The 27,497-nt window shown below is 39.8% G+C and overlaps 1 long non-coding RNA gene across 4 annotated transcripts in view; it reads right to left on the minus strand.

Annotated features, from left to right (window-relative positions):
- The window catches only part of LOC132486059 (uncharacterized), a 62,238-nt gene that overhangs the window by 33,109 nt on the left and 1,632 nt on the right, over positions 1-27,497 (minus strand). For 3 of the 4 annotated variants that reach the window (XR_009531436.1, XR_009531438.1, XR_009531439.1), the window contains exons 2-5: positions 20,136-20,239; positions 16,306-16,430; positions 14,284-14,373; positions 12,940-13,147 (exon numbers count right to left, since the gene is read on the minus strand). This is a non-coding gene — a long non-coding RNA (uncharacterized LOC132486059). The remainder of the gene's footprint in view (positions 1-12,939; positions 13,148-14,283; positions 14,374-16,305; positions 16,431-20,135; positions 20,240-27,497) is intronic. The other variant, XR_009531437.1, reaches the window with a different exon arrangement.

Here is a 27,497-nt window from a genome sequence, read left to right on the forward strand (position 1 = left end):
AATACTGTATGCTAACACATATATATGGAATTTAAGAAAAAAAATGTCATGAAGAACATAGGGGTAAGACAGGAATAAAGACACAGACCTACTAGAGAATGGACTTGAGGATATGGGGAGGGGGAAGGGTAAGCTGTGACAAAGTGAAAGAGCGGCATGGACATATATACACTACCAAACGTAAGGTAGATAGCTAGTGGGAAGCAGCCGCATAGCACAGGGAGATCAGCTCGGTGCTTTGTGACCGCCTGGAGGGGTGGGATAGGGAGGGTGGGAGGGAGACGCAAAAGGGAGGGGATATGGAAACATATGTATATGTATAACTGATTAAATTTGTTATAAGGCAAAAAATTAAAAAAAATAAAAATAAAATAAAACTACTCCCCCTCCCCCCCCAAAAAAAGAAAACACTCCCATTTAGCATTGCAACAAAAAGAATAAAATATCTAGGACTAAACCTACCTAAGGAGACAAAAGAGCTGTATGCAGAAAATTATAAGACACTGATGAAAGAAATTAAAGATGATACAAATAGATGGAGAGATATACCATACTCCTGGATTGGAAGAATCAATATTGTGAAAGTGACTCTACTACCCAAAGCAATCTACAGATTCAATGCAATCTCTATCAAACTACCACTGGCATTTTTCACAGAACTAGAACAAAAAATTTCACAATTTGTATGGAAACACAAAAGAGCCCGAATAGCCAAAGCAATCTTGAGAACGAAAAACGGAGCTGGAGGAATCAGGCTCCCTGACTTCAGACTCTACTACAAAGCTACAGTAATCAAGACAGTATGGTACTGGCACAAAAACAGAAATATAGATCAATGGAACAGGATAGAAAGCCCAGAGATAAACCTATGCATATATGGTCATCTTATCTTTGATAAAGGAGGCAGGAATATACAGTGGAGAAAGGACAGCCTCTTCAATAAGTGGTGCTGGGAAAACTGGACAGGTACATGTAAAAGTATGAGATTAGAACACTCCCTAACACCATACACAAAAATAAACTCCAAATGGATTAAAGACCTAAATGTAAAGCCAGAAACTACCAAACTCTTAGAGGAAAACATAGGCAGAACACTCTATGACATAAATCACAGCAAGATCCTTTTGGACCCACCTCCTAGAGAAGTGGAAATAAAAACAAAAATAGACAAGTGTGACCTAATGAAACTTCAAAGCTTTTGCACAGCAAAGGAAACCATAAACAAGACCAAAAGACAGCCCTCAGAATGGGAGAAAATATTTGCAAATGAAGCAACTGACAAAGGATTAATCTCCAAAATTTACAAGCAGCTCATGCAGCTGAATAACAAAAAAACAAACAAGCCAATCCAAAAATGGGCAGAAGACCTAAATAGACATTTCTCCAAACAAGATATACAGACTGCCAACAAACACATGAAAGAATGCTCAACATCATTAATCATTAGAGAAATGCAAATCAAAACTACAATGAGATATCATCTCACACCGGTCAGAATGGCCATCATCAAAAAATCTAGAAACAATAAATGCTGGAGGGGGTGTGGAGAAAAGGGTGTCCACTGCTGGTGGGAATGTGAATTGGTACAGTCACTATGGAGAACAGTATGGAGGTTCCTTAAAAAACTACAAATAGAACTACCATATGACCCAGCAATCCCACTACTGGGCATATACCCTGAGAAAACCATAATTCAAAAAGAGTCATGTATCAAAATGTTCATTGCAGCTCTATATACAATAGCCCAGAGATGGAAACAACCTAAGTGTCCATCATAGGACGAATGGATAAAGAAGATGTGGCACATATATACAATGGAATATTACTCAGCCATAAAAAGAAACGAAATTGAGCTATTTGTAGTGAGGTGGATGGACCTAGAGTCTATCATACAGAGTGAAGTAAGTCAGAAAGAGAAAGAGAAATACCATATGCTAACACATATATATGGAATTTAAGAAAAAAAAAGTCATGAAGAACCCAGCGGTAAGACAGGAATAAAGACACAGACCTACTAGAGAATGGACTTGAGGATATGGGGAGGGGGAAGGGTAAGCTGTGACAAAGCGAGAGAGTGGCATGGACATATATACACTACCAAACATAAAATAGATAGCTAGTGGGAAGCAGCCACATAGCACTACCAAACGTAAAATATATACACTACCAAACGTAAAATAGATAGCTAGTGGGAAGCAGCCACATAGCACATGGAGATCAGCTCGGTGCTTTGTGACCACCTAGAGGGGTGGGATAGGGAGAGTGGGAGGGAGGGAGATGCAAGAGTGAAGAGATACGGGAACATATGTATATGTATAACTGATTCACTTTGTTATAAAGTAGAAACTAACATACCATTGTAAAGCAATTATACTCCAATTAAAAAAAATAGTCAATAGGAACAGTCATTTGAATTTTAAAAGAATGACTTGGATGGAAGCATGGAAAATGGAGTGAGATGGAGGAGAGACATCAGAGGCAGGGAGATCAATGACAGGGCTTAATGACCAATTGGACACATGAGGCGAAGAAGAAAGAGGAATTTAATAAAACTGGGACTTTTTTGATAACCTATATAAAATAGCATATTTTGTCATTCACTATCCCTTTACTCTGCTTTATTTTTTCCCTATAGAGCTTGACACTAACACACCACGCGCACACACACACACACACACCCGTTTATTTTAGCTATTACCCATTTCACCAGTACAATGTAAGATTCATAAGGAAGGGGATTTCGCTGTCTTTACTGTTATATCCCCAGTGCCGACCACCAAAAACTACTTATGAAAGGATGAATTAAATGGCTAAGTGAAGAGAATAAGTGACTTGCAATATCATCAGCTCGGATAGGAAATAGAGAAGGGATGGCAGGGTTGTGAGACTTGGGACAGATTCGGTTTGAGGTGGAACCTCGAGGTGGGATATATGGTCTGGAACTTGATAGAGAAGATGGGGCTATAGATTGATATTTGGAGGTCATGGGTGCTCGGCTATCAGTAAAAGAACACATTTCTGACTGAGGAGACGTGATATACTGTGTGTGGATCTCAGAGTTTTGTGTGACTTCTGGCCATCAGAACTATCATCTTAATTATCTGCCTCTGGTTCACAGAATTTGTAGGTATGCTTTACAGATGTTAAGGCCATTGGGAATGCTGTTCCTGTGGCCACACCTAACACATACCTGCCTGGCTATCCCTGTCTGCTCTGTCATTGACTCCAGTTTACTTTGGAGGTGACAACTTATATATACGTTTTCAATTCTTTGGACAGTTTTAATATTGTTGGCTGGGAAACATATGTATATGTATAACTGATTAAATTTGTTATAAAGCAAAAAAACAAAAATATTGTTGGCTGAGCATGTCTGCTCTCTTCCCATAAGCCACTTGAAATAACCGCTCCACTCCCTACACACAAAACACACACAAACACACATGCATGCATGTGATAAACCTAGAAACTAACAATGAATACAACAGGAATAAGTGATTTGAAAACTCATAAAAGATGTAATGGCAATGAAGATGTTCTACAATTCAGTATTTAAGACTATTTGGGAGGTAGCCAAGACATCCCTTACTATTGAGGGTCAACTACTAGAGGTCATATATTTTTGTTCCTTAAAATAGCAAGGGCATAATGGCCTGTAACAAGTATAACCCATGTCATCTCCCTTCTCATTTTCCAATGTCACTTTAATTAAAAATTACCTGGATGTGATAAGACAGCTCTCAATTTGACTGCCATTCTGCATGTATCTTGAGTCCTCACACTTTTCACAGCAATTTGATGTTTCACATGTTTCATGAGAAAAATAAACTGTAGTATAATTTACTCCATTGGTTTTTAAGCAAATCTGAAGGATACAGTGTAGTAACCAGCATTAACAGTTGGATACAGAGGATATCAAACATAATATTTGTTATAGGCTAAGACTCATCTGTCAAGGTTCAAATTGGATGAATTATATTATTCAGTTATTAAATACTTTCATTACATTTCATTTAAAATGTAATTATTGTTTCTATGACTATCAAAATATACTTTCCCAATGACCTTCATTCGGGGTTGTGCTCCTTTTAGGAAATGTTGCGACTTTAGGATAGCCACCTCTGTACTTAGATAGAACAGTAGTAGTTCTGAATCAGACACCTCTGACTGTCTTAACTGACTCCTTCCTTCAAAAGACATGGCTTAACTCCTAGACTGTGCCCCCTCCAGCACCATTTTTGCTGCATTTGTCAGACTGGCTGAAGTCTGAGTTATAGGTCCAGGCTTGGAGTCTCACATGCTGTTTCCCTCCCTAACTTCTGGGTTTGGATGAAATGCTACATCATGCACAATGGAATCTAGCGTCCTGAGTGGCCACTGAAAGGCTTGATGACACCACACAGTAACGTGGTGAGTTAGCTTTCCGTGGGGGTGAACCTTGACTTACAGGAAATAGGAGATGGGGGTGGGGGGTGGGAAGTCAGGCAGGTAGCATCTTCCTACCATGGAATAGTCTGAGATGGAATTCTTTCTTGCAGCCCTTCTGGAAGAGTCCAATGTGCCAAGCCATGACCAGCCTTTTTTCTTTCTTTTTTTGAAGTTTTGTATGATGTGGTAGCCAGCCTGGTAACACATTATATCACTTTGCCTTGGTTATTTTCCCCCTCGCACTCACTGTTTTCAATTTTCACCTCCTGTTATGCACTGAATTGTGTCCCCTGCCCCAGTCCAAAATTCACAGGTTGAAGCCCTATGACCAATGTGACTGTATCTAGAGACAGGCCCTTTAGGGAGGTAAGTAAGGTTAAATGAGGTTGTAAGGGTGGGCCCTAATCCAGTAGGGTTGGTGACCTTTTATGATGAGGAAGAACAGAGCAGCCAAGATGGCAAAATAGAAGGACCCTGAACTTACTTCCTCTCACAAGCACACAAAAATCACAACTATCTGCAGAACAATCATCAATGCAAAAGCCCATCAAAAAAGATCTTCTACAATTAAAGCCATAAGGAAGGAACCACGGGACTTCCCTGGTGGTGCAGTGGTTAAGAATCCACCTGCCAATGCAGGGGACACAGGTCCAAGCCCTGGTCCAGGAAGATCCCACATGCCGTGGAGCAACTAAGCCCATGCAACACAACTACTGAGCCTGCGCTCTAGAGCCCACAAGCCACAACTACTAAAGTCCACACACCTAGAGCCTGTGCTCCACAACAAGAGAAGCCACCGCAATGAGAAGCCCGCGCACTGCAACGAAGAGTAGCCCCTGCTGGCTGTGACTAGAGAAAGCCCGTGCACAGCAACGAAGACCCAACACAGCCAAAAATAAATAAATAAAACAAAGAAATTAAAAAAAAAATAAAAGAAGGAACCACAAAGACACAGGTAGGAGGGGTGGACTCACGATATAATTAAATCTCATTCCCTCTGTGTGGGCAACTCACAAACTGGAGAATAATAATATTGCAGAGGTTCTTCAATGGGACGGAGAGTTCTGAGCCCCATGTCAAGCTCCCCACGTCAGGTCTAGCGCCAGGAAGAGGAGCCCCCTGAGCATTTGGCTTTGAAGGCCAGGGGGGCTTAATTGCAAGAGCCCCACAGGACTGGGGGAAATAGAGACTTCACTCTTAAAGGGGGCACACAAAATCCCATATGCACTGGGACTCAGGGCTAGGTAATTTGATAGAAGCCTGGGCTAGACCTACCTGCTGGTCTTGGACGGTTTTCTAGAGAGGCAGGGAGCAGCTATGGCTCACCCTGGGGACACAGACACTGGTGGCAGACATACTGGGGGACATTCAAACACCTGAACACTGCTGTTGGTGGCTACCATCTTGGTTCATTAATGCCAAGACCTGGCCCCACCCAACAGCCTATAGGCACAAGTGCTGGGGACACCTCAGGCCAAATAACTAACTGGGTGGGGACACAGCACTAACCATCAGCAGATAGGCTGCCTAAAGACTTACTGAGCCCACAGCCATCTCTAGAAATACCCTTAGACATGACCCTGACCACCAGTGGGCCAAGATCCGACTCCACCCACCAGTGGGCAGGCACTGGCCTTCCTACCAGCAAGCCTACACTAGCCTCTAGTCCAGCTTCACTCAGAGGGCAGACACCAGAAGCAGAAAACTATGATCCTGCAGCCTGCAGACTGAGCCTACCAGCAGCAAGCCAGAGCATACCCTGGAACCAGTTGAACCCTGGCCCTGCCCATTAGCAGGTCAGTGCAATCTTTGGAACATCCTGGACCCCATACACAACTGTGTCAGGAACTTTCCCCCTCCCAACAATCTGAAACAAGCTCTGGGATCCCTAGGCCTGCAGCCAGACTCCAGAAGCCAGATCTGCCTGCAAGTAGTTTGGCACTGACTGCAGGATCTGGCTTCACCTGCAAGTGGGTGAGCAGCCACCCCAGTCTTTTGGACCCTGACTCTGCCCACCACTGAGCAAACACTAACCCTGGGGCCCCCTAGGGTTCTGCAACCAGCTGCCTTGTAACCAGGCACCACTAAACAGCAGCCAATAGCATCCACAGAAGGCAGGGCCTGGCAGCCAACTGGACTAGGGAACAACCAAACCTACCAGTCTGCCCACAGAGTCAGCCTAACACAACAGAAGGACCCATGCAGCCCTCTTAGGGGGAACCACCAAGCATACAGCTTGGGTAATGAGATGGGAGTGCACTGCTGGGATGCATAGGACACCTCCTATAAAAGGCCACTTCTCCAAGGTTGAGAAACGTGACTAACCTACCACATATATAAAATACAAATAGCAACTTAGGAAAAATGAGGTGACAGAGGAATATGTTTCAGACAAAGGAATAAGATAAAACCTCAGAAGAAGAACCAAGTGAAGTGGAGATAGGCAATCTACCCAAGAAAGAGTTCAGAGTAATGGGCCCACAGAGCCTACATAGGGAGCACTCCTAGAGCATATAGCTCTGGTGACCAGAGAGGACTGCACTGCTGAAATGCATAGGACATCTCCTACAAATGGCCACTCATCAAAGATTGGGAAAAGTAAGCAACCTACCAGAAATAAAAACAGAGAATTAGGCAAAATGAGGCAACAGAGAAATATGTTCCAAACAAAGGAATAAGATAAAACCCCAGAAGAAGGACTAAGAGAAATGGAGCTAGGTAATCAACACAATAAAAAGTTAAAAAATACTGATCATAAAGATATTTGAGGGATTTCCCTGGTGGTCCACTGGTTAAAACTCCACACTTCCACTGCAGAGTGTGCAGGTTCGATCCCTAGTCGGGGAACTAAGATCCCACATGCCACATGGCATAGGCAAAAAAAAAAAAGAAAGATGCTCAAAGAATTTGGGAGAAGAATAAACAAATACGGTGAGAAGTTTAACAAAAAGGAAAAATAATGAAAGATGAAATGGAGCTTAAGAATACAATAAGTGAAATAAAAAATACACTAGAAAGAATAAACAGTAGATTAGATGATACATAGGAATGGATCAACAAACTAAAAGAGAGAGTAGTTGAAATCACTTGAACTGAACAGAAAAAAATAAAAATGAATAAAAAGAGATGAGGACAGCTTAAGAGACCTATGGTACAATATCAGGCATACTAACATCCACATTATAGGGGTCCCAGAAGGAGAAGAGAGAGAAAGGGGCAGATAACATATTTGAAGACATAACAGCTGAAAACTTCCCTAACCTGGGAAAGGAAACAGACATTTGGGTCCAGAAATCACAGAGTCCCAAACAGGATCAACTGAAAGAGAACCATACTAAGATACATTGTAATTAAGGCGGCAGAAATTAAAGAGAGAATATTAAAAATAGCAAGAGAAAAACAACGAATTACTAGAAGGGAACTCCCCTAAGACTATCAACTGACTTTTCAGCAGAAACTCTGCAGGCCAGAAGGGAGTGATATGATATATTTAAAGTGATGAAACAAAAAACCTATGACCAAGAATACTCTACCCCTCAAGGCTATCATTCAGATTTGAAAGAGAGATCAAAAGTTTTACAGACAAGCAAAAGCTAAAAGAGTTCATCACCTTGAAACAGTCTTACAAGAAATGTTAAAGGGACTTCTCTAAGCAGGAAAGAAAAGGCCACAACTAGAAACATGAAAATTATGAAAGGAAAAATCTCATTGGTAATGGCAAATACACAGTAGTGGTAGTAAGTCAATTACTTATAAAGCTAGTAGGAACGTTAAAAGACAAAAGTAGTAAAATCATCTATATCCACAATAAGTAGTTAAGGAATACACAAAACAAAAGGATGTAAAACATGATGTCAAAAACAGTAAACATGAGGACTGGGAGTAAAAATCCCAGGTTTTAAAAATGTGTTTGAACTTGAGAGATTGGCAACTTAAAACAATCAGGTAAATATATAGATTGCTATATATAAACCTCATGGTAACCACAAATCAAAAATCTATAATAATACACACACCAAAAAAAGGGAAAGAAATCCAAACATAACTCTAAAGATAGTCATCAAATCACAAGGAAAGAGAGCAAAAGAAGAAGAAAGGAACAAAAAAGAATTACAAAAATAACCCCCATACAATTAACAAAATTGCAATAAGTACATACCTATCAATAATCACTTTACATGTAAATGGACTAAATGCTCCAATCAAAAGACAGAGTGGCTGAATAGATACAAAACAAGACGCAAATATATACTCTCTACAAGAGATCTAAAGACACACACGAACTGAAAGTGAGGGAATGAAAAAAGCTATTTCATGCAAATGGAAACAAAAAGGAAGCCAGGGTGTAGCAATATTTATATCAGACAAAATAGATCGTAACAAGAGACAAAGAAGGGCATTACAGAATGATAAAGGGATCAATCCAAGAAGAAAATATGATAATTTTAAATATATATGCACCCAACATAAGAGTATCTAAATACATAAACCAAATATGAGCACCTAAATACATAAACCAAATATTAATAGATATAAAAAGAGAAATTGACAATAACACAGTAATAGTGGGGGAATTTAAAACCCTGCTTACATCAATGGACAGATCATCTAGATAGAAAATCAATAAGGAAACACTGACCTAAAACAGCATATTAGACCAAGTGAACTTAACAAGTATACATAGAACATTCCATCCAAAAGCAGCAGAATACACATTCTTTTCAAGTGTCCATGTAATGTTCTCCAGGATAGGTCATATTGTAGGCCACAAAACAAGTCTCAGTAAGTTTAAAAAGACTGACATCCTATCAAGCAACTTTTCTGACCACAACACTGTGAGACTAGAAATCAACTACAAGAAAAAAGACTGCAAAAGACACAAACATGTGGAGGCTAAATAATACGCTACTAAACAACCAACTTGTCACTGAAGAAACTGAAGATGACACAAACTGATGGAAAGATATATCATGCTCATGGATTGGGAGAATTAATATTGTTAAAAATGACCATACTACCCAAGGCAATCTACAGATTCAATGCAATCCCTATCAAAATACTAATGGCATTTTTCACAGAACTAGAACAAATAATTTTAAAATTTGTCTGGAAACACAAAAGACTCCAAATAGCCAAAACAATATTGAGAAAGAAGAACAAAGCTGGAGAGATCATAATCCCTGATTTCAAACTATACTACAAAACTACAGTAATCCAAACAGCATGATACTGGCACAAAAACAGACATATAGATTAGTGGATAAGAAAAGACAGCCCAGAAATGAACCCACAGTTATATGGGCAATTAACCTACAACAAAGGAGGAAAGAATATACAATGGGGAAAAGACAGTCTCTTCAATAAATGCTGTTGGGAAAACTGGTCAGTTACATGCAAAAGAAGCAAACTGGACAACTCACACCATGCACAAAAATAAACTCAAACGCATTAAAGATATAAATGTAAGACCTGTAACCATAAAACTTCTAAAAGAAAATGTAAGAAGTATACTCTTTGACATTGGTCTTAGTAATATTTTTTTTGAATATGTCTCCACAGGCAAGGGAAACAAAAGCAAAAATAAACAAATGGGACTACATCAAATTAAAACATTTGCACATACGGAAACTATCAACCAAATGAAAAGGCCGCCTACTAAATGGGAGAAGATATTTGCAAATGACATACAGTAAGTCCCCTACATACAAACCTTCAAGTTTTGAACTTTCAAAGGTGTGAATGTGCGTTCCATCAACGTCAGGCGTGAGTGAAATGGCAGCTTGCCCTCCGTCTCCTATTGCTGATGATCCTTCAGCTCTACCATCTCCCACCTCCTCTCCCTCCTCCAGTAACTCTTCTTGCCTGTTCCCTCGATGCCAGCTGTTGTACTGTACTACTGTACTTTTCAAGGAAACATACTGTAAGATTAAAAATGTTTTCTTTATTTTGTGTTTGTTTTTTATGTATTATTTGTGCGAAAGGTACTATAAACCTATTATAGTACAGTACTATATAGACGATTGTGTTAGTTGGGTACCTAGGCTAATATCACTGGACTTACGAACAAACTGGGCTTATGAATGCACTCTCAGAAAGGAACTTGTTTGTAAGTAGGGGACTTACTGTAGCTGATAAGGGGTTAATATCCAAAATATACAAAGAATTCATACAACTCAACATCAAAAAAACAACCAAATTAAAAAATGGACAGAGGACCTGAGTAGACATTTTTCCAAGGAAAATATGCAGATGGCCAACAGACACATGAAAAGATGCTCAACATCACTAATCATCGGGGAAATGCAAACCAAAATCGCAATGAAATAATCGCCTTTATATCGGTCAGAATGACTATTATCAAAAAGACAACAAGTAACAAGTATTGGCAAGGATTGGAAAAAAGAACCCTTGTGCACTGTTGGTAGGAATGTAAATTGGTGTAGCCACTATGGAAAACATTATGGAAATTGCTCAAAAAATTAAAAATAGAACTACCATATGATCCAGTAATTCCACTTCTGGATATTTATCCAAAGAAAATAAAAACAGTAATTAGAAAAGACATATGTAACCCTATGTTCATAGCAGCATCATTTACAATAGCTAAGATATGGAAGCAACCTAAGTGCCCATCAACAGATGAATGGATACAGATACACACACACACACACACACACACACACACACACACACACAGTGGAATATTACTCAGCCATAAAAAGAATGAAACCTTGCCATTTGTGACAACATGGATGGCCTAGAGGGTATTATGCTAAGTGAAATAAGTCAGAGAAAGACAAATTATGATATCACTTACATGTGGAATCTAAAAAACAAATGAACAAACATAACAGAGACATAGATACAGAGAACAAACATGTCGTTGTCAAGGGGAGGAGTTGAAGGGGAGATAAGACATAGGTGAGGGAGACTGAGGCACACATTTCTAGTTACAAAATAAATGAGTCATGGGTATGAAATGTATAGTGTGGGAAAAATAGTAAATCATTATGTAATATCTTTGTATGGTGACACATGGTAACTAGACTTATCGTGGTGATCAATTTGAAATGTATAGAAATATTGATTCACTATGTTATATATCAGGAATTAACATAGTGTTGTAGGTCAATTATACTTCAAAAGCAAACAGACGCATGGAAAAAGAAATCAGATTTGTGGTTACTAGGGGCATGGGTGTGGGTGGGATATTGGGTGAAGGCAGTCAAAAGGTACAAAACTTCCAGTCATAAGATAAAAAAGTACTAGAGATGTAATGTAGAACATGATAACGATAATTAACACTGCTGTACTATACATATGAAAGTTGTTAAGAGAGTAATCCTAAGAGTTCTCATCATAAGGAAAAAATGCTTTTTTCCCTATTTCTTTAATTTCATGTTGATATGAGATGATGGATGCTCACTAAACTTATCATGATAATCATTTCATGATGTATATAAGTCAAATCACTATGCTGGACACCTAAACTTATACAGTACTGTATGTCATTTATATCTCAATACAACTGGAAAAAAAATTAAATTCTAAAAAACTTGTTTGTATTAGTCAATATTGTGTAGGTTAGCATTCTCCAAGTGTGGTCTGGGGACATTTTCCGTGGGTCTATGAGGTCAATTTCAAAATCAATGATTAAATGCTAAAATGTTATTTGCCTTTTTCATTCTCAATCTCTCATGAGTGTATTGTGGAGTTTTCCAGAATGTGATACTGCAGCTCTTTGAATGCAGAAGCAGACCCCAAAATCCAGCTTTATTCTGCTTAGCCAGACATTAAAGAGATTTGCAAAAATGGAAACAGTGCTACTCTTCTCACAGTTATTTGTTTTAGAAAATATATTTTTCATTAAGGTATTACTATGCTAATGTATAATGGATTCATTTACATATTTTTAAAATTTCTGTTTTAATATCTAAAACAGTAAATATCAATATATAGAACCCACATAAAGAAAAGCCCATTGAGGTCCTGTTTTAAAATGTAGGCTCTATTATTACTCGGGTATGGTTAGGTCAATAGACCAGGAGATGACTGTCACTGAAAGGGAAGTCTGTTCCCAAGAGTAGGAGGCCTGTCATGTCACACAGGGACACACAGGGACACCGGGAAGCACTAGTCAGTCAGAAGGTTGAAGGCGTGAGGGGAAAGCATGGGTGAGAGCCTTATTGTGGTTTTTGCAGAAAGGAACAGGCAAGGCAGGGTAAGCAGGTTTAGGATTGGCTAGTTTGAATAATTTCAGCAGGCTCTTAGGTGTGGGGGCTGTCCTAGGGTTTCCTGGATCTGGCCCTGAGGTGACTCAGACAGGTGAATACAGGCATACCTCGGAGATACTGCTGGTTTGGTTCCAGACTATTGCAGTAAAGCAAATGGGGCAATAAGGCAAGTCACACGAATTTTTTGGTTTCCAGTACATATAAACATTATGTTTACACTATGCTGTAGTCTATTAAGTGTGCAATAGCATTATGTCTAAGAAAACAATGTACATACCTTAATTAAAAAATAATGCTGGGTTTCCCTGGTGGCGCAGTGGTTGAGAGTCCGCCTGCCAATGCAGGGGACACGGGTTCGTGCCCCGGTCCGGGAAGATCCCACATGCCGCAGAGTGGCTGGGGCCGTGAGCCATGGCTGCTGAGCCTGCACGTCCGGAGCCTGTGCTCAGCAGCAGGAGAGGCCACAACAGTGAGGGGCCCGCATACTGCAAAAAAAAAAAAAAAGTCATAATTTCAGAACAAAAGAAAATCATTTAAATTGAATTACTTTAGCTTAATGAGAAACTCCCTATATTATCCTTATTTGCTCACTTTTTTATCAGGAATTAGTGAGATTTCATCACTACTTAGGAAGAGTTCAGGGACTGGTGCTTGGAAATTTCTGACATCTAGGACAATTGTGGATGGAAATGACATGAAGGAGAGGAAAGACCTTACCTTGTTTATATGCTGAAAGGACCCAGCAGAGAGGGAGAAGATTGAACATACTGGAAAAAGAGACACCTGAGAGAACTCCTGGAGGAGGTAAAAGAGCAAAGGAGGGAGTGGTCTGAAATAGGAGGATAGAGACAGAAACCTCTCCTTCGAAAATTGGTTGGATAGGAGAGGGTGCTCTTGAAGATAAGTTAGTTGAGGGAAGGAGAGAAGCTGAGAGAGTCCACCCCGAATGGCACTGATTTTCTCTGTGAATCACAGGCAAGTTTACTGCTGAAGGTGAGCAGCGCAGGGAATGTTGAAGGTTTAGGCCCATTGCAGGGATTGGTGAAGGGAGCCCACGGAGCACAAACAACAGGAGATGGCACAGAACTGAAGGCCCAGCTGAGTTTAGACCTTAAATAGTAATAGCATGAAACACATGGTAGCCTGCCTTTTCTAACTCAGCTTCTTAGCCCTGGCATTGAATAGAGATGGGGTTGGGGTGAGTGTAGGGAACTGATGTTTACTGAAAGGCTGTGTAGGGTGATGGTTAAGAGCACGGCGTTTGAAGTCAGCTGGCCTGAGTTAAAATCCTGTCACTTTCCTATTCAGTAAAATGGGGCCAATAATAGTCTTGTGGTGCTGTTTTATGTGCGTAACAGTGGTTTTGTGGAGTTGTTTTGAAGGGTAAATGACTAAATATATGCTGTGGATCTTCTTTCCACATCCCTGCTTCTGGGGGTTAAGGGACCCACCTAGGTTTCAGGGTTTCACGATTAGGTGAATGTAGGACTCTTGAAAAGGGACTGTTGGGCTGCACCCCACAGGCCTGTGAGCCCAGTATTTGCCCAGCTTGAAGACCGTAGAAGGACCCCAGAATCAGTGACAGAGACATCAGTGGTGTTAACGGATAGGGGGATCTTACCTGTGTGAAGCGAGGTCCGGGCGTGACTCCCCGTCCTGTGGAGCAGACAGCGGACCGTCTTCACTACCACGGGGAGAGGGAGGCTACCAGCTGCAGGGGGAATTGATGTCAGGTTGGCTCATCGGTTACCAGGGAAACCAGCAGAGGAGCATGCCCCTCACCACCCCTTTGATGAGCTAGCAAGGTGCAGATGTTCTGATCTAATGAGCAATCACTAGTTGGGGCCCGGGGTGAGTACGTAGCCATTTTCTGAGGAGGGAAGGTCGGTCAGGTGAGTAGGTGTAGGTGAGGCAGGGACTGGTCAGCCAGGGGATGCACAGAGAGCAAGGGAGCAGCCATCGTGGGGGGCCCGACCGTACGGGGCCAACCCAGCCCCTCTGCCCTCCCTGCCCGTTTCCTGAGGCTCCTCCTCCGTGGTCCTCATGATCCCCTCTGGTTGTGGTGGGGAATAGAAGGCAGGTATACCTGGGTCTCCCGTTTTGTTTCCAAAGTATATTTTGGCATAATGTCTAGACCCTACTTTCTTCGGGCCTTTAGTTTTATATCTCAATGACCTGCTTTAGAAGTAAACTACACCCTGCCTCTGATTCGCGTTTTACTCTGATAATCCCAGTCTACCTATTCATCCACGTGCCCTCCAGAGAAGTACCTCTGCATCGCAGGGAGAGGTCACATATGTGGAAGAGGCGAAAGATAAAAGCATAAAAATATGTTTGAGAAAATCTCTTCTTACCTACTAACTCTCTTAATTCTCCTGTGGGTAGATGTTTTCATCCCCCTAAAATACCCAGTGCTGATGCTCAGAGGGATCCGTAATGTGGGCAGGGTGACTTACACAGCTGTTCGCTGTCAGAGTCACAGAACAATTCTACGCCTGTGCTCTTCCACCTGGTGCTCTGTGCGGCCTCAAACAAAGGGCTGCATGGGTCCTGTGGGGGCCTGAGGGCTGGAGGCATCGGAGCACTGGGGTGAGGGAGTCCTAGGTGCTGGGGAGAGAGTACAGAGCCTAGGAAAGAAGAGAAGGAGGGGCTCTGTGCGCAGAGAGGCGGGGGCTGAGCAAGTGGGGAGGGGAGAGGACGGGTGACTTCTGGAACGATGGGACGTGAAGCTGATGATTTTAAGCGGTTCACTTCCAGAGGATGACGAGTAGCCACAGGACTACTGAAGAGACGCTGAGCACCACTGTGTGGAGGACACTAAGAAGCATGAGTTTCAGCTGTTTGAGTGAAAGTTGAGAAATAGATTTGATGTCAAAGTCCTTTACAAATGTTTGAGGAGTGAGCTTGTGGTTGAAAACAGAGTAGGCAGGGGCCAGGGTAGCAGAGGCCCGGAGCTGGTGCAAGGCAGGAGCCTCCCAGGAAGAGGGGCTGCAGAGGTAGAAAGAACCTTGGTTTTTAATCGTAGCACATGGCAGTTCTCATACATGACTCTGTATGGTCCTCCCAGCAATTCTGTGAGATGCATACAGGTCGGGAAATAGACTTTCTCCACAAAAACCAGCTGCGAAGCATCAGCACTGGGACTCAGACCAAGCCTCCCGACTTGACCCGCGCTGTTTGTAGTTTCCCACGCGAGTCTTGATTCTCTGCGTACTATTCACAGTAGGAGAGCAACCTCTTAGAAAGAAAACTTATAGACTCTACACAGAAATGAAAGAACTTTTCTCTAAGTTTTCTTCACCCTAGACTCTATGTGAAAAATCTTCAGGCTGTAAATTGTGAGAAAGAGCTGTTGGACTGTCAGGAATTGGTGCAGGTGAGGTTCTTATGGTGCCATCTAGTGTCCGTGATTGGACTTACAAAACTTTGGCTATAAGTATTCTGAAAAATAATTTATGTAAGGAAATAGCAAGTAACTGATTAATTTTGCAAAACAATAGACATTAAAACACCTAATATTTTCCCCTCCCTGCCGGGAAGATTTATGAACCTGGCCTCTTGATCACCCCGAGAGCTAGACCAATGCAGTGAATTACTTCATTGCATAACACAGAAATTATGACCTAGTGAAGTCCAAGGTTACCTTATTTTCTTTCCATTATACCAGTTGATCCAATACCTTAAAGATCATGAAGCTTGGTGCTAGAAGTGTCTGAGGCATTCAGGTCTTCATTCAGTAGAATGATGTATACAGCAGTGCTTCATAAACTGTAAAATGGTAAGCAAAAGTATTATATAGAGCTATTATTTCACATATACGATTCCATACCCTTGACACACCTCCCTTCTAAGCCTCATAACATGTTTATAAGATAGGAGTTGCTATCTAGACTTTACATCTGAAGAAGCTGAGGCTCAGAGATGTTATATGACTTGCCCAAGGTCACAGAGCTAGTTTTCTCTTTGCTATACTACATTGCCGCTCTGACACTGATATAAGGAATTAATATGAGTTTATTCAGCAGAAATTTATTAATGCTCACTACTGCCATCCGCTGGGTTAGGAACAAGGTATATAACGATTTATGAGTGTTGGGAACTGAATGTTTGTGTCCAACTAAAATTCGTATGTTGAAGCCCTAGCCCCTAATGTGACATATCTGGAGGTAGGGGCTTTGTGGAAGTAACGTTAAATGAGGTCATAAGGGTAGGGTCCTGATCCAATAGGATTACGTCCTTAAAGATAGGAAGAGAGACCAGATCCAGATCTTGCTTTCTCTCGGCAGGCACATGCAGCAAGAAGGCAGCTGTCTGCAAGCCAGGAACAGAACTCTCAACAGAACCCGACCATGCTGGCACCCTGATCTCACTTTCAGCTCCAGAACTGGGAGAAAATTAATTTCTGTTGTTTAAACCACCCAGTGTATGGTATTTTGTTATGGCAGCCCAGCCCAAGCCAACTAAAACAATGAATATCTACTCCCCCTAAGCTGCTTCCAACTTTGTTAGGGAAGTCAGCTGTTAGATAAATCACAACCCAACTTGCTGAGATAGATGTATGGACACCTCATATTTCTAAATGATTGCCTTAGAAAGAATCCTAATGAGACTGGTGGTGACAGGCTACCACAGATGTCAGACAGCTCTAAGCTCAAATACATTTAAGAGATGACCTCTTACTTAGAGGTACCTTGTCATTAATAAACATGGACTTTCTCTCAGAACCCCATGTGCCCTCTTTGCGTAGGAGATGGAATGGGGTTGCAGAGCCAGTGACTGAATGTGGCTTTGGGTTCTGGTTCAAGAACAGAACTTGTGGTCCTCAGCTGCTACATCTATAAAATGAGACGGTTTTGACTAGCTGCCATCTGAGGCAGTCATCAGAATATTTTTGCTCACTTTGTCCCTAAAAGAGTTTTGAAAAACTGTGAAACTGTTTCAAAATATTATAAATTTTGAAAGTTGACATCTAAAATTTTCCATTAGAAATGTAGTTTTAAAGAATGTAATTTCCATTATACTATAAATATTGACACTTTAAAATAAAATCACCACATGACTCATGTTTCCAGTACCATCAAAATAACATATTTATTAGAAAGTCACTATTATTCATAAAAAAGACTGCATTTCACATCATTCCTTTTTCTCAATGAAATATTATTTTCACTCCATTCTCCATTCCCAGAATTTTATGTAATGCAGTGTATTTTTATGTTTGAAAGTCTTTTAAAATTAAAATTAAAAATTACCTGAAAGTTTTATTATAATTGTCAGTAGTTAAAATTTGAAACAATATATTATAAATTTTGAAAATAATTACACATAATTCGTAAAATTTTATTGGATACATCTCTCAAAATCTATTGATGAATGTTATTTATTGTTAGAAAGAGATAGAATTTAATCTAGACTCAATTTCTATTTTGGGGTTTTACAGATATAAGCACTCAGACACACTGTTCTCATAAATAGATGAGAATAGTTTTATTATAGTAAAGTCATTCAATTATTTCAACTTCTGAATTGCATGCCAGAAGTATCACAGTAATCTCTCATTAAATGTTATTTTAAATCATCAACTTTAGGTTCTCCATCAAATTTGTTGAAAGCAAAGAATGAGAAACCCCCTGAATTACAAAAGGATTGATTATCCAGTCTTTACAGTCAATCTGGGACTATTATAGGACAATCATCTCACTTATAAACACTAATTCTAAGGAAGAGTGCTAAGTAAGGCAGAGAGCCTTGCAATGAGCATGTCGCCTGGATGACCTAAGATGCTACCAATGTTTCTTACCTATACTCTGCTTGGTTCTCTCAACACTCTCACTCAGGAGCAATGCTTTCTTTGAGTAAAATTATCATCACTCTTATAACCACACTCTACATTATATCTGAATGAACATATTGGGCAAACTGTTCTACTGAATATCAAAGTACCCACTCATAAAGAGAAGAAAAGGAAAGACACAAAGCCTGAATGCAAATTTTTGATGCCTTATATGGGAGACTTCTCCGAAAGCAGAAGTGCCATCCAATAGAAATATAATGTGAGCCATATAATGTAATTTAAAATTTGTTTAAAAAGCAAAAAGAAGCAGGTGAAATTAATGTTATATGTAATGCAATATTTTCAAAATATAATCATTTCAACATTCAGTCAATATAAAAAGTTAAAAATGAGGTAGTTTTACATTTTTTTGGTACTATTCCTTGTAGTATTTTATACAAGCAGCAAATCTTAATTCACACCAGCTACATTTCAGGTGCTCAATATCCACATGTGACTAGTGACTATTATATTGGACAACACAGCCCTTGAGAGACACACTGTAGTAAGATTTGGGATGGATAATAGAGCAGTCTTTTGTTTTTGTAAAGTAAGAATATGGTGAACATAAGAGAAGTGGTCAGAAAGGAAAATAGTCCTATCCATGCCCTCGTACAGCTGTGAAAGGTATCTTTCACCCCAGGGCCTACACTGCACAGCTATACGAAGTGGCCCTGGTGTACCTCAAGAGATAGAGGTACCCCAATTTGAAGATCATTATTTTAAGATGAATTCTAGCTGCCAGGGTCTTTGGAAAATAATGCAATGATAATGAAATTATGCAGCCTTATCTTCTGGAGAAGACCTAGTCAACTATTCTCTAAAATACTGGAGCAAGTAAAAAGAAAAAATTCATGAGACAATGATTAGCAAAAGATCCAGAAAGCCCTTGTTACTTTGTCAGCAATATCCTGGTATGACTTTTCTAAGGTATGGTTGACAACCTACCATATTGCAAGTAGAGAGTTTTTGGTAATAGTAGGGTGATGTTTTCCCCTCTGACTTTGATGGAGATAAGATGAGGTTATATGAAAATCATCAACCTAACATCAGATTACTCTAGGAGGTGAAGATTTCTTATGTTAGGGCACAGAAATGACTAAGAATCTCTTCCTTACTTTTATTTTCTTAGGAAACGTCTACAATTTGTCCCTCTAGCTCTTTCTAAATTCCAGTGTACAGTATGAATGTTGGGCTTCCTTTCCAAAGGAACACAGATGCTTGTCCTAAAAGGTAAGTATAAAGAAGTATTCTATGATACTGTCTTAGTTGGCTTGGGCTACCATGACAAAATACCATAGACTGGGTGGCTTAAACAACAGAAATTTATTTTCTCACAGTTCCAGAGGTTGGGAAGTATAAGATCAAGGTGTTAGCTGATTTGGTTTCTGGTGAGAGCTTTCTTCCTGGCTTTCAGATGGCTGCCTTCTGTGTCCTCCATGGCAGAGAGAGAAGCCTGGTGTCTCTTCCTTTTCTTATAAGGACACCAACCCTGTCAGATTAGGGCCCCACCCTTATGACCTCATTTCACCTTCATCACCTCCTCACAGGTCTTATCTCTAAATGTCTTAGTGAATTCAAGCTGCTGTAACAAACTACCATACACTGCATGGCTTAAACAACAGAAATTTATTTCTTACAGTTCTGGAGACTGGAAGTTCAAGAGCAGGGTGCCAGTATGGTTGAGTTCTGGTAAGGAAAGTTTTCTGATTTGTAGACTGCTGACTTCTCCTTATATCCGCACCTGGCAGAGAGCAGAGAGGAAGAGCAACTTTCTTGTGACTCTTTTTTAAAAAAATTAATAAATGTAATTTATTTTTGGTATTTATAATTTTTTACTGAAATATAATCAACTTACAATGTTTCAGTTGTACAGCAGTGATTCAGTTATATATATATATACATATTCTTTTTCAGATTCTTTTCTATAGGTTACTCCAAGATACTGTATATAGTTCCCTGTGCTATACAGTAGGTCCTTGTTGTGTATTCTATATATAGTAGTGTGTATCTTTTTATCCCAAATTCCTAATTTATCCATCCCTCCCTCCTTTCCCCTTTGGTAAGTGTAAGTCTGTTCTCTGTGTCTGTGAATCCATTTCTGTTTTGTTAATAAGTTCATTTGTATCATTTTTTAGATTCCATATATAAATGATATCATATGATATTTGTCTTTCTCTCTCTGACTTACTTCACTTAGTATGATAATCTCTAGGTCCATCTGTGTTGCTACAAATGGCATTATTTCATTCTTTTTTATGGCTGAGTAGTATTCTATTATATAAATATACTATCTCTTCTTCGTCCATTCATCTGTCACTGGACATTTAGGTTGCTTCCATGTCTTGGCTATTGTAAACAGTGCTGCTACAAACATTGGGGTGAATGTATTTTTTTGATTTAGAGTTTTCATCTTTTCCAGATATATGCCCAGGAGTGGGATTGCTGGATCACATGGTAACTCTATTTTTAGTTTTTAAGGAACTTTCATACTGTTCTCCACAGTGGCTGCAGCAATTTACATTCCTACCAACAGTGCACAAGGGTTCCCTTTTGTCCACACCTTCTCCACCATTTATTATTTGTAGACTTTTTGATGATGGCCATTCTGACTGGTGTGAGGTAATACCTCACTGCAGTTTTGATTTGCATTCCTCTAATTATTAGCGATGCTAAGCATCTTTTCATGTGCCTGTTGGCCAGCTGTAGGTCTTCTTTGGAGAAATGGCTGTATAGGTCTTCTGCCCATTTTTTAAAAATAGATTTATTTATTTTTATTTATTTAGTTTTGGCTGTGTTGTATCTTCGTTGCCATGTGTGGGCTTTCTCTAGTTGAGGTGAGTGGGGGCTACTCTTCGTTGTGGTGCATGTGCTTCTCATTGTGGTGGCTTCTCTTGTTGCAGAGCACGGGTGCTAGGTGTGCAGGCTTCAGTATTTGTGGCACTTGGGCTCAGTATTTGTGACTCGCAGGCTCTAGAGCGCAGGTTCAGTAGTTGTGGTACACGGGCTTAGTTGCTCCACAGCATGTGGGATCTTCCTGGACCAGGGCTTGAACCCATGTCCCCTGCAATGGCAGGCAGATTTTTAACCACTGCATCACCAGGGAAGTCCCTTCTGCCCATTTTTTGATTGGGTTGTTTCTTTTTTGATATTGAGCTGTATGAGCTGTTTGTATATTTTGGAGATCAATCGCTTGTTGGTTGCATTGTTTGCAAATATTTTCTCACCGTCTGTAGGTTGTCTTTTCATTTTGTTTATGATTTCTTTTGCTGTGAAAAAGCTTTTAAGTTTAACTAGGTCCCATTTGTTTATTTTTGGTTTTGTTTCCATTACTCTAGGAGACAGACCCAAAAAAATATTGTTGCGATTTATGTCAAAGAGTGTTATGCTTATATTTTCCTCTAGCAGTTCCTGTACTCCAAAAACTATATGATGAAGATGACACAAACAGATGGAAAGATATACCGTGTTCTTGGATCGGAAGAATCAATATTGTTGAAATGACCATACTACCCAAAGTAATCTACAGACTCAATGCAAACCCTATCAAATTACCAATGGTGTTTTTCACAGAACTGGAACAAAAATTTTTTAATTGTGTGTGGAAACAGAAAAGAAACTAAATAGCCAAAACAATCTTGAGAAAGAAGAACAGAGCTGGAGGAATCATGTGCCCTGACTTCAGACTATACTACAAAGCTACAGTAATCAAAACAGTATGGTACAAAAAAAAGACACATAGATCAATGGAACAGGATAGAAAGCCCAGAAATAAACCCATGCACTTATGGTCAATTAATCTATGACAATGGAGGCAAGAATATACAATGGAGGAAAGACAGTCTCTTCAATAAGTGGTGCTGGGAAAACTGGACAGCTACATGTAAAAGAATGAAATCAGAACATTCTCTAACACCATATACAAAAATAACTCAAAACGGATTAAAGGCCTAAATGCAAGACCAGATACTCTTGTGACTCTTATAAGGCACTAATCTCATTCATGAGGACTTTACCTTCTTGACCTCATTTGATCCTAATTACCTCCCAATGGTCCCACCTCCTAATACCATCCCATTTGAGTATAGGGTTTCAACACATGAATTTTGGGAGGACACAAATATTCAGCTCATATCACCAAATATAGTTACATTGGGGGTTAGGGTTTCAACATATGAATCTGGAGGGGCCATGATTCAGTCCATAGCAGATATTAAGGTACTAAGGGTATGGAATTCCATTTTAGAAGCTCTTCAAATAATTTAAGATAATCAGCTGCCTGAATTATTTGTTTAGGATGAAATTCTGTTTAGCTGGAGGCAAAAGACTCATTTAATATTGTCTAGAATTCCAAGTCTTTTTATAACATCATCCTCTGTCATTTCCTTATGTATGAAATGGTTTGAATTTCATGATAAAATTTCATTATGACACACTTCTCCCAAGAAAAACTCTTGTGGACAATTTTGGGGGTTTTCAGGTAAGCTATTACTAGTGCAAGATATTTTTTAATGAACTATTTCTCCTAATTTTTTCCCTGTAAAGTTATTTCTTCTAGTCTCAGAACTGCAAAAAAATAGTAGCTCCCACCCCCAAAGTCCTATATAAAAATAATGAGCATTCTACAATCAAGAGACATGCTGAAAAGGGGGGGTGTCTTTCAAATAAATACACAGGTATTCCTAGAGTAGTTAATTTTTAAGTGAAACTAGTGATACTTCCTGCCAAGCTTGAGTATAGTACATGAACCTGTGAAACTAGAATAAACTAAAAAGTACCTGTGACTACTTTAGAAACTGATGTACGGAATACACTTGTAGTCTATTTTTTATAGCTCTGACATTGGGAAATTCCATAGAGTAAAAATATAGGGTGTTTTAACTTTGCTGTAAAATATGAGTTTTTGGTATTGAAAAGGGAGATATGCGTCCAACTTGTACTAAGTTCCTTATAGAGAACTTAAAAAATCAATCATTCCAACAAACAAATAAAAACTGTAATGGCTCAGTAGTATTCTTCATGAACAGTTACTGTAAATAAGGGCTGAAGTATTCAAAGAAAAGGAGCTCAGAATCTTTCATGCATTAACTATTCTAGGAAAGGCCATTGAAGAAGTAATATCAGTTTGAGATGGTTCAAAATATGTTACCAAGTCTAAGGACTTACACATTATTATGTCACCATTTTGCTTTTAGTTATCTAATTTAGGAATGTTTGATTTTAAGAGGAAGCTGGAAACTAACTGGAATTGTCTCTAGCAATGTTATTATATAGGCTTTTACTTAGGCTTATAGATTTTTCTGCTATGTTTTTATTCATCTTGACATAACAATAGGCTAATTGTAATTATATCACAGTTCATGGGCTTACGTTTCACAACTTCCTCTTAGAAACTCTGATTTAGTTTTTGACTTATTTAGTTTACACACTTGCTCTCTAATAATTTAGTTCTGTAATGCTGGTTAAAAAATTTTTGGACATTCCCAATATGCACATATACATTAAAAATACACGTGTACCTCTGTGTTTATGTATTATGTATACTATAAAACACATACACAATAGCAATTTTAAGGGATTAAAGATGAAATAATTAAATTTTAAATTTAAATCTTTCTATTGAAGTACAAAATAAGAACATGATTTGACATTCTTCCTTATTTTGGAAAGTGTTGGTTTAACATTTTGTGACATGGTGATTTGAGTTTGATTTTTTTCTAATAGACTTTGGGGGGGAATAGTTTTATATTTATAGAAAAATGGATATGAGCTCCTATATACCCTGTACCCAATTTCTCCTATTACTAACATCTTACATTAGTATGGTATGTTTATTCCTTAATGAGCCAATTTTGATCCATTATTGTTAACTAAAGTCCACAGTTTATTCATACTTCTTTTGTTTAACCTAATGTCTTTTTCTGTTCCAGGACCCCATCCAGAATACCACATTACATTTAGTTGTCATGTCTCCTTAGGCTCCTCTCGAGTGATCGTTTCTCAGACTTTGCTTGTTTTTGGTGGCCTTGACAGTTTTGAAGAGAACTGGTGAAGTAATTTTTAGGATGCCCCTCTAATGGAGTTTGTAATTTGTCCGGCGTTCCTCTCATTAGACTGGGGTTATGGGTTTGGAAGATCACAGAGGTGTGGTGCCCTTTGCATCAGATCATATCAAGGTTACATACCATCAATATGATTTATCACTGAGCTCAGGTCACATTGTAACTTGGCCCATGGGTAAGTATTCATTTCTGCTAAGGTCCATCAGCAAGCCCAAACTTGTTTCTCACAAGGAGAGTAGTTATCTTCACAGGATGGCAGGGCTTTGCTACAAAATCCTCAAGGTTTGCATTGTGATTCACTTATATGTACTTGCCAAAGACTCCAAATATCATCTCTATCTGCCACTTCAAGCATCACTGGATCAACTGAATCATATGACCCAAGTGGCAGAGTAAGTTGCACAGCAGCCCGGACCGTTGCAGAGACTTCTCTTCTCTCACTTGGTGTTATGCCTCTTTTTTTTTTAACAGTAGGAGGGCCAGATGTAACAACTTATCCTTCACTTAGAATTGATATCTTGATATACTCAACTCCACTGGACCCCTAGAAATTTCACTGAGGTAGGAGGCCTCTGAATTGGGGTGGATTTATTTTCCATCCTCTGACATACAAATATCTTATCAGTATGTGTACAGTAATTGGTACTTCCTGTCTACCAGGACTAATCAGCATATCATCATCAACATAATAGACCAGTGTGATGTTCTGTGGAAGGGGAAGGGGATTTAGTCCCTGCAGACTAAATCATGACATACGGCTGAAGGGTTGATATAACCTGTGGTGGGACAGTGAAGGTGTGCTGCTGACCTTGCCAGTTGATTCTTTCCGGTGGTCTTTTTCAACACATATAAAGGAAAAAGCATTTGCCAGATCAATAGCTGCACACCAGGTACTGGGAAATGTGTTGATTTGCTCAACAATGAAACCATATCTGGAATAGCAGTGTAACAGGGATCATCACATAATCGGACTTACAAAAATCCAGTAATGCTCCAAGATCCATCTGTCTTGCACATGCCAAATAGGTGAGTTGAAAAGGGATGTGATGCGTATCACAACCTTTGCAACTTTCAAGTTCTTGATAGTGGTACTAATCTTTGCAATCCCTCCAAAAATGTGGTATTGTTTTGGTTTACAGTTTTATAGGTAGCAACAGTTCTCGTGGCTTCCATTTGTCCTTTCCTACAGTAACAGCCTTCACTCTACAGGTCAGGGGACCATTGTGGGGATCCTGCCAGCTGCTGAGCATGTCCATTTTTTATGCATTCCGGAACTGGGGAAATAACCACAGGTGTTCAGAGACCCACTGGGCCTAATGTAAGATGAACCTGAGCTAAAATTCCACTGATAATTTGACCTTCATAAGCCCCTACTCTGATAGGTAGATACTACAGTGATATTTTGGGTTTCCATGAATTAGGTCAAAGCCACTGTCTACTAAGCCCCCAAAGTCTGGTTATTTCCTTTCCCCCAATGAACAGTCACTCTTGTTGATGGCTATAGGACCCTGTGGGGAAGGCTGGAGAAAACATTAACACTATACATTTTTGTCACTGAAGTAGGGTCCTTCCTCAAGAAGACCTGGCCTGCCCTTCATTCAGAGTTCTGGGTATGTAAGTTGGCTCAAGCCTGGGAACTGATTGAGGGGCTGTGACTTTCTGTTTTGGTGACACAAGTTACGGTTTCATAGATCCAGAACTCTTCTGCTAATCTATTTTTTGGCTGTGCTGTGCAGCTTGTGGGATTTTAGTTCCCTAAGGATTAAACCAGGGCCCTCGGCAGTGAGAGCACTGAGTCCTAACCACTGTACCACCAGGGAGTTCCCAGAACTCTTCTGCTTATAAAGACCAAGTAAGAATTTAGTAATTATCCATCTATTTCTTTTCTAGGGACACCATGATCAACTATCCAATACCACAGGTCTCTGCGAGTCAGACAATTCTGATTACTGCTTTGGCTCAGCTGTCCATTACAGCAACCACACTGGTACCTACCTGCCACCCTGAGATCCCATCATCACCACTGCATTTAAGAATCTCAGTTTGATGATAACAGGTTCCATTGTAAGATACATCTGAATACAGAGAGGAGCAATTGCAGATCTCCTCAAGGGTGCTGGGACTCACTTCACAAATTACTTCTCGTAGTCATGTTGATGGGTAATGTCCTCTGGACCCTCCCAAGGTGGGTGAGAAAGTCTTACATGATAAATCAGCTCTAAGATTCCCATCTTCCCAAGACTTTGGAGATCTTCCTCTACAGTATCCTAGGCAGTTCAACTTCATTTAGTGTAGGCACTTTTGGGTGGAAGGAAGTCAAGTGATCAATGGTGTTTTCACTCAGTTTCTTCTCACAGTGGGTCCATTGGGCTCTGAAAGCCATCTTGTGGTTATTTTCTTAGTTCCACAGGTACAATTGGAAGAGACATACTCAGCAAACAATCAAACAAACTCAATCTTTTTCTAACCCTTTCTAGCCCTTTGAGGTAAAATGTATCTGCTTTGTAGGCTCTTATCAATAAATTCAGCCTGGCAGGATTTTACAAGCCTTCATCTTTATCCCTGTATTAGTTTCCTAGGGCTGTTACTGCAAAGTACCACAAACCGAGAGGCTTAAAACAACAGCAATTTATTCTCACAGTTCTTGAGAGTAGATATCTGAACTCAAGTTGTCAGCCTCTCCTGCAGGCTCTTTGGAATAAGCTTTGTCTTTTCCTAGCTACCAGCAGCTCCTGGCATTTCTTGGCTTCAAGCTACATCACCCCAATCTCTGCCTCCATCTTCACATGTCCTAATTCCTTCTGTGTCTATATATGTCTGCATCCTCTCTTCTTATATAAGGATACCACACATTAGATTTAGGACCACTCTAATCCAGCAGGACCTCATTTTACCTGATTACATCTTCAAAGAACCTATTTCCAAATAAGGTCACATTGC

This window comes from Mesoplodon densirostris, chromosome 3 (genome assembly GCF_025265405.1).
Source record: "Mesoplodon densirostris isolate mMesDen1 chromosome 3, mMesDen1 primary haplotype, whole genome shotgun sequence".
NCBI lineage: Eukaryota > Metazoa > Chordata > Mammalia > Artiodactyla > Ziphiidae > Mesoplodon > Mesoplodon densirostris.